The sequence below is a fragment of the Teleopsis dalmanni genome, chromosome X, assembly GCF_002237135.1.
Source record: "Teleopsis dalmanni isolate 2A chromosome X, ASM223713v2, whole genome shotgun sequence".
NCBI lineage: Eukaryota > Metazoa > Arthropoda > Insecta > Diptera > Diopsidae > Teleopsis > Teleopsis dalmanni.
Window position 1 is genome coordinate 75909354 of NC_051848.1, and position 9727 is coordinate 75919080.

Below are 9727 nucleotides of genomic sequence, written 5' to 3' on the forward strand. Positions count from 1 at the left end.
TTACTCTCGCTGATATCGGATACTAATGTTCTCGCCCAAATGGCACTCATTGAATATATAAACGGGCTCACTCATTTATGCACACCAGAGGAAATTTAATAAACAACAAAATTTTTAATAAACAATAAAATCTTAAAAAAGAAAAATTTATTTTTCTCACCCCCACACCATTTAAATGTTGATTTTGGGTTGGGCAAAAACTCTTTACTGTTTTTCTATTTGTTTAATATTAAAGTGGAATAACTTTGAAATGTTTAGTTAAATCTGGTGACTGTTTGATATTATGACCGATAATAGATTCGAGCAGCGATGGGCCCGGAAAGTATCAAAAGAGTAAATCAATAACACCAGCATCAAAGACAAAATCACATATGTACATTCAAATTCTGCATCATCAGAACAAAATTGAGATTTATTAATCCTACTTCTATAACCTCCATTTTTATTTTTAGATCCAAATTTGAACAAAGGTTATTTGTATAATTTCTAAGTGCTTGTCTATGAACATTGCATATCTTTTCTCTGTTTACCTAAGCATATTGATAATCACTTTCTATATACACACTCATATAAAGTATATCGGAACAGGGGGTTCTGAAAGTCGAAGTAATTTTAAATTCTGGTGAAGCGATTTGCGATTGTAACCACTATATTTTTGGGGTTATACAAAGGATCGCGTTATTTATGTTATTTCATTACATATTTTTTCTCTGTTTGCCTAAGCATATTGATAATAACTTTGCGATTTGCGATTTGTAAGCATTATACTTTTAGGTTTATACAAAGGATCACGTTACTTGAAACACCTTTGAACTAATGTGAGCTATATGCCTACAAGTCATTGAAAATCATTTTAAAAGGACTCAGTACTAACTATACAAGATATCTCGTATATAACATTTGAACGATGTTATATTTAACATGTAATGGCAAAACAATAGGTATAAGGAAATATAAAATTTAATTACAGCAAGTAAATCAAAAATTCCCATCATCGTACAGGTAATGACGTTGATGGTACTGCAAAAAATAAGAATCCATGACTACTATAAAAAAGTTTGCCTAATTGCGGTAGATTAATAACATGACATATACTACTATCACAACAGCTTAACTTGATGAGCCATTTTTATAATAATAAAGAATTAAAACTCTACCAGATAATGTTTTTGATCATAGACTAAGTGTCTTTGCTATATTTTTGATTCAATAGAATATTACAGTTGATATAGATGAATCTTTATTGATCTTTATTGATCTATACCCTACTCGAAGTCTGACTTAGTCAGTATGTATATTTTTGATTCTTTTTTCAAAATGAGAAGGTACTGTTCTTCATTACCTAAGAAATTGAAACAGGTCCTTAAAGTTATTAATGTACAGAACAAAGATTTATAATGCAAACTTTTTTCACATGGAACCAAAGAAAAATTCTAAATAAACTCTTAAAGTGTATAATACTGAAATAACATTGTTATTATAATGAAACAAAAATAGTTTTTTTTTTTTTTAATATTGTTCCAGATATTCATTTAATTGTACGAATTAGCATGGTTTATGCAGACCAGAAGGATCCCAAGAGAACAGCAGTGGTCAGTGTACAGACTGAAAGACAGGATACCCCCCATTAATATTCATTGATAGTGAACTAATATGTCAAGCCCCTAGACATGGTTAAGTTTCTAATTTTCCGGAATGATAACTCTGTCAAATTTGTAAGAAAAGGTACTTACAGATTTTTTAACTTCTATTTAATGTCCAAAAATGAGCCTTGGCAAAGAAGGACAGATACGAGTTCCTCCTCCTTTTAATACCACAACAAATTTCATAAAAGAATAGATCTAGTACTCGATAAATTGATATTGTTGCAGTTCGTAAACTTGAGGTTTAAAAAAAATCTGTTTTTGATCCGATTAAGCTTACAAATAAAGCTCCCTTCTTTACAAATTACTTACAATTTAGCAATTTAGAGTAATACGAATTCCTATATATAATAATTTGGGAATAACAAAAATTGCAATACTTGATGTGTATTTCAGGTTGTTTACAATTAATAAAGTATAAACGTACCCACACTGTACATCCACATATAGATTCGTTTACTTGTATCTTGGGTTTAGTTAAGCATTGGTATTTATTTATTTTTTGCTATGAATATTGTGTCTCCTGCAACTATGATGTTTACTTGAACCTGTCGAAAACTTTTTAAACTTATCCTACTAAGCCAAAAAACTCCCAAACCCTTATTCGTTCCACTTCGACTCACTGTTTTAACATGCATAAAGCACCACGCTCATCCAATCAACATTTCAGTACATCAAACAAAATAAGTTTAATAATAATCTCATGCTTCATTTAATCTGGAAGGGTTCACATATTATTGTTGTTACTTCAGGATATGTTATTGGTTAATACGTTCTTCGATGCACTCTATAAAATTTGTTCACTTATTGATTGGAAAACTCTTTGTTACTAATAAAGTTTCGGAAACTATTTCAATATTCAATTTTTTATGTTCTTCTTGATATTGCCCAACCTCTAGACTACATAAGTACCGAAGGACAATAAACTTGAAAATAAAATAGAAACAGCAGTTCGATACACCGTTCCCTAGTCTAACTTTAACAATGAAATCATTTCAGAAATGACCTGAGGGAACAAATCATCTGATTACATTTTACAGATTACGATTACAGATTCAGAATCACTACTCATACATTTAATAGTAATTAAGAATGTGTGACAACATTCAGTAATTCAAAAAAGGAAGTTGGATTGAAATATATTATTATCTTCTACAAGCTTTATATTCACGATTTTATTCTGGGCAAACTACAGTGTTACGGTTATCCATATTTTTTTGATTTATATTGTTAATTAAAATAAATAACAACTGCTATTTATTTTTCTATTTTAATTAAAATGAAACATTTTTTCCCGTGTTGGCACTCGAACCTAAAACACTAGGATTTCGGTACTCATAAGGCTTGGCGCTTAGGCTAGAATCGCTTAGATAATTAAGCAATAAACTCAAAAAAAAAACAATTAATATAGATGATATTTTAAAATTTTTTATAGTTTATGATTCACATTAACAATTAAAAGTAACTATAATTAATTAATTCAATTATTCTACAGCTACGTAAATGAACTTATTAATGAACTTTCAAAATTAACAAAACTCCAGCTTCGAACATACAAGTCAAGTACGACTTTGTGTCAGTTGACTAATTAACACTGACTCTGAACTTTAAATTTGGCAGGATACGAGTGGTTTATACAATCTCAAAAAAACTATTTAGAAATAATGAAATATAAGAAATAATTCCAAGCCCACTAATGATGGGTATGTGGCAATACTTGAAAATTGAATAATAAAAAAAATTGTTGTGATTCACTACTGTTCAGAATTCGTCTCTATTAAAAGAATAGTTTTTATAAAGAAACATGGTTTCGGTAATTACTTTTTTTTAATCGGTAATTAAATATATTTGTAACGTCAACCACTCCTTGTATTCGTCGGAGTTTAGAAAGTGTGACATTTATATTTCAGGAAAAACACAATTGCCGTTGAAAGTAAGAAGTCATCCAAAAGGCTTGCACTGACATTCTAAAGTATATCTGGGCCGGCAACATAAACTTCTCATTTGACAAGTTTTTAGATTATGAAAATAGTTTTATTGAGTTAGATGTCTCTTTTGTTTTACGTGATTTCCTGCCATCTAGGCTCAACATCACGGTGCTCTTAACACACGTATTAATTTAAGCGTCAATCAACCCCTCATTTGAATAGTCTGCTCTATTCCTCCGGTACCAATGAAGAAATTCATGCAAGTTATAACTTCCACCTTGATAAGATGCTAGGCCTACCTACTGATCTCTGCTACAATTTGGGCTGCAGCACCCGGTTTGAAACGCACACCATGGCGAATGAATGACAAGCAAAACATTCTTCCCGCGTATGTTTGGATATTAACCACAACCACTTCGAAGCCAACACCAATGGTCAGTACAGCCGAAGCTGTCGGGCCACTGACCCCCGAAGTACCAGATAGTATCATCTCTGATCAGATGTCGCAAGTTGCCGCCCACAACTTACTACCATTTGCACTTCTTGCATAAGTGCCAGACTGGCACTGGGGGATATTAGGCGCCTCTTACGACAGGCCATCCTAACCGCGGGAGTATTCTTTTCCCCTCTCCGCAGGGAAAAGTTTTATTGAGTCAGAAAGAGACTCAATAATTTATTGTAATAAATCGGTTATGAACAAATAATTTATTGTTAGAATAGAATAGAAACAAACAGAGTACCGCCTCCTAACGGAGCGGAGTACCGCGACCATAGTTGAACAGAAGATTTATAATTTACTGTGCTTATGTATGAAAAAACACTGTTCAAACGTTCCTCGCTTTATCGGGAACGTCAATAATTTAAATTTCTTTAAATGAAATCAAGAAGCACTGGAAATCAAAGTACGTCAAAAAATAATCAAAAAATAGTTTTATTGAAAATATTTAATCATAAAACTTTTGTGAGATAATTTTCTTTATAAATAAACTAGGCTTAATTCAAGATGCTATGATCATTGTTTTGTTCAAGAAACTACTTCTTCACATTCTTAACATAACTGGACAAAATATTTTATTATTAACTTATTCAACAATCTCTTATAAAGTTTTTTTTTCATAAGGCTTTTCGTAATGAACCGGATTAAATTCGTAAGCTCTCTTTCATTCTAAAGAATCATATGAGATGATTCCAATAAACTCAATTCTATATACTATTATGATTTGCAATACATTCAAGGATCTCCAATATTCATTTTGCAGAATATGAATATTGAATATGTATACCATAGAACATTCACAAAAGATGTAATTGGGACACATTTAGTGAATATAATAACAAAAAAAATAATCTTTTACTATAATGTGAAATTCCTGCGGTTAGGAAGCACTTTAAATATTTTTAAACAGTATTGATATAAATTTATACCTGAATATATTGTAAGGAAAGCGAGTCATGTAGCTGTTTCGATTGCAACAAGTCTGCAAATATAAGATATATGATAGTAAAAGTTATCTTGCCTGTTTTCTGATTAGAAGGATTGCTACCCATAATATAAAAAAAATAGAGAACTATATGCGAACTAAGTCTCTAAGTACTCTGTCTGAAGGAGTACAGCATAAAGTGTTTAACAAACGATAAACTCAAGACTTCTCATGGTTAAAAGGCTTAGCTATACATTCACACAGCAGAGCTTAGCTATATACATTCACATAACTACAAATATACAACAATGGACGAATAAAAATTTGAAATATATCAGGGCCCATCAGTCTTTTAAAAACTGACATCATAAAGCGAGTGAGCACAAAAAAGAAACAGAAGTCTTCGATTGGGAACGTAAGAGATTGTTCTTGGCTCTTTATATTAGATTCACACAAGAGTTTTAATTGTGATTTTAGCAGTCATTTACAATTAATCTTGATTTAATAGCAAAACTAATTCAAATCACAAAGGTTTTTATGAAAATTTTAACAGCTGAAAATAGAATTGAAACGTAATTTCTACAAATTCAAGTTTATTTTAACTTGGACAGTTCACCGTAACACAGTATTCTGCAGTACAAGCTTATGCTATTGTGTGTAGTTTTGAAGAATGAATGAAATTTGCTAACAAAAGCAGTAATTTTTTCTTTCAGAGTTGTAAAAAAACAGCAATATATCTGAAATAAATTGGCAGCACTTTTCTAATATGTCAAATGCTTTTTACTGACATATGTTTTTTCTTGTGTTGTATACAATATAAAATATATATTGTGTTCAATATACATTTATTACATTTATTGTAAATAAATGTAATAATACATTTATTGTAAACACTAAAAATTAATTAATTTAAATAAAAGAAAACAAAATTAATATTAGAAGAGCAATGGGTAAGCATTTTTTATTTTAATGTATCGATTTTTATTACTTTTTTCTCATTTTAATATATTTTAACAGATGACTGGAATTTTACAACATATTTCCAGTGAACATTCACAATAGACTGATTTTTGAATTTGGCTGCACTGAAATTTAAGACGTAAAAATGTTTACGAGTAAAACCTAACTCTGAAGATTTTGAGAACATTGTTGTTGCTTCACATCTTTTCTTTCGTAAGTTGCGAGTATTTTTTTGATACTCTGCAAGAATGTGCCAAATACATATTTTGTGAAAATGGTTAAAATATTTGGAGATATGATAAGTCGGACAAACAAATTATAATGATATGACGTCAGAATCGATATTTTTGCTTTTTAATATCAGATGTCAAAATTCTCGTGTGAATCCAGTACTAGTGTAAGAAAGTCGTAAGACAGCTTGGAAACAACAAAAACATGTACAACAGCAATAATTTAAGATAGTTGAGAAGTCAATGAACATGAACTCATGCCGTGTGAATAACGAAACTTTAAATTATACTTTTATATTGTTGATCTGGGTTTATCTGAAACTAAATTATTTTATGTAAATATATGCACATAATGCTGACTATAGAGCATTGGTTACATTTATTTTTTGTGTTTCAATTAACTACTTTTATTGTTGTAGTTAAAAATATTATTAAAAATAAATATGAAGCCATTGTGTACATGTGGGCAATTGGTGGAGTAGATTTCCACTTAAAACTGGGTGATGAAGGAGCAGCGACAACACCAGCAAAACCAACAACAACAACAATGACGTACGCGATTTTCAAAGAGAATTTAACGAATCAGTGAGCAATAATTAATTAAGCATTAATAATCTTGCTTTTCTCATGTTGCTTAATTTTTAAACTAAATCCCTTTTACCTGCATAATTTTACATTGTTTACATTGTGTCTATTTTAAATAACAACCAGAGATGCCCCACCTCAAAGCCGTCACTATGAATGCAGCAACAATCACAACACGTGCTTGTACTACGTGTTCACTCACTTATTTACAAATTGCGTCATACCTATGGTACACGCAAACACAGAAAAGGACACAGCATCCCTGAAAAAAGGCAGTAATGCATGCATCATCCTTTGACTACGACTACGACTACGACTACGACTACGACTACGACTAGTAATTTTAAATGTAAGAATCTCTATGTGAGATGGACTAGATTATTTTAGCAGCGTTTACTTGTGCATTTAATGCATTTCTGGGACGAGTGTATTTTTGTACTCTATATTTAGACCTATTAAAATTATTAGTTCATAAATGACAGAAACGCGTTATTAATATCAGAATTTTTATATTATGCCACCTATTACTGAAAGGCGTTTAGTAGGTGTGACATTACATACCATACAAAAAAAAATTTTATACCCACAAAAGAATTAAGGATTAAATTTATCTCTGGTTTCAGGCCAGGTCATGCTGGAAATTAAATAAAAAAACCTAACCGATAAATTCTGTTCTACTCCGTTTGTATTCGTAATGTCCAAGTCCAACTTTTTCGCCATTTTATAGGTGCAATAGTTTATGTATATGTATATTATATATTGTGGGACGTTGAAACAGCGCACCGTACAGTAAGTGGCCCCACTGAAGTGAAGGATTACCCGAAGTAAACCACGAAACGACTTCGGTCCTTTTCTGTTCTTCGATAGTTTATGTAACATAAATTAGTGAAAAAGTAAAAAAGTGGAAAAATCTTCTTTAAAAAGTTATAATTGTCGTCTGTAGCCGTAATATTTTCTTTTAGAATAGCAATATTCGCAACTTACGGAAGCAACTAATTTACTTAAGGAAGCAACAACAATACTCTTAGGATCTTCAGACTTAGGTTTTACTTGCCAAAATTTTTACGCCTTAAGATTAAATAATAATGGATCAATGGATAAATAATTATTACATTCCACTAAAGAAGAATAAAAGCGTTTACAATCTAATAAGCTTCTGAGCATATTGTATGTTCTATTTAATCTAGTTGGACAATTTAAAAAAGGTCTTTTAACATTAGTGTTCTTAAACTTCAATATAAGTGATGGAATTCGTCATTTTTTACTAGTCCTTTAGCATTTATAATTAATTCATTGAATTGATCGTATTCAATAGCACTTTTTATTGCTATTTCCGAAAATCATGCTATCCATCTAAGTCAGGGCTGTCCAAAGTACGACCCGCGAACCGCATCTGACCGTATTTTTATTTTTGGCGAAAACAGCCATGTATTTGTTTGTATTAGCCCGCGGTCTGGACAGCCCTGATCTAAGTGATTATTAGATTCAGTTTCAGCTTCAATAAGAGAATATTCTTCTATTTCCATTTCTAATGTATTTACGAAAGAAATCATATTTGCTCCATTATCGGTAGTAATCGAATTTTATATTTCGATTACTATATATAGTAATTTTATATTTTTCTAAGACTTTTTCGACAATATTTTTGATGTAAGTTCCCGTATGTTTATCTATCAATTCCATCATTCCCAACATAAACAAATTTATTTTACCATCTAGTACCAACTGTGCATTGATTCCCAAAATTGATTCATTTAGTCGAGTAGCTATGTCAACTTTTAAAGAAATCATTTTTTTTATCATAAATTGTGCATATTTTAGTTATTACCGTCTTAGGCTGCAGTAACTATTTTGTGCTACTGGTAACAGTTCCGAAATAGAAATATTGCATTACCGGATATACCAGTATGTTATAGTTTACTGCTTTTATAGAAGTAGTGTCAATAGATGTTATGTCCAAATATATAACGTATTAAACACATTAGTATAAAGTTATAGAGAACAGTCTATGTCAACTAGTTTTAATTTCAATTTGAAAAAAAGGGTTGGATTAAAATTTCTTTATGTTTCTGAGTTTAAATAATGCACCAAAAGAGAAAATTATTATAAAGTAAGGGAGTGAGATTAATGCTTTCTATTATTTTCAATTGTAACATTTTATATCTCACTCTGAAGTATATAAGAAGTGCGTGAAATGGAAGTTCTAACTTATCTGCACAGTCAGCAAAGGTAATGATGGTTGCTTTTAAGTTTAAAAATTATATATCATTAATTTGATCACCATATATGACATATAAAATATCTCAGAAATTTTTCTTATTTATATAAATTGAACTTAGTAAGGTTGTTCTATTAAATCCGTGATTTATCTGACATGCTCAATTGAATATACGAAATACTTCAAACGTATCGTATTCTCATTTTTCTCAGGATGGTTATACCACAGTTAAGGAAGAGCAGATACAAAGCGTTTTCAATCACCTTTCATTTTCATAAAATCGTCTCCTAATACTAACGAGTATAAATCAATTCTAGATGATTAATTTTTTTCTAAAATTGCAAATATATAGTCATGTATTTTTTAATTTATTCTTATAATTAAATACATTAGTTTCTCTTTATTTATTATGCACATTATTAAGAATGTTTATTTAATATATATATATATTTATCATACATAGTTTTACACAATTATTATTGATATATTTAACAATGCCTATAGTTTTGTATTTTAAGAAAAAAATTCAAAGAAAGAAAGAAACTATAAAAACTGACTACTTAAGCGAAAGACCAATTAACAACTCTGCTTACGACAAAACCGATTCTTTACAAAGACTTCAAGCTTTCTGAAGCTCACCTTACACGTGCCTTCAGCGGCCTTTCGTGAGAGTGAGAAGTTGTTAGATCTCTCTTGCATGATCGCTGTAGATATCTCGTGTAAAGCTCGCCCCAAAATTCTT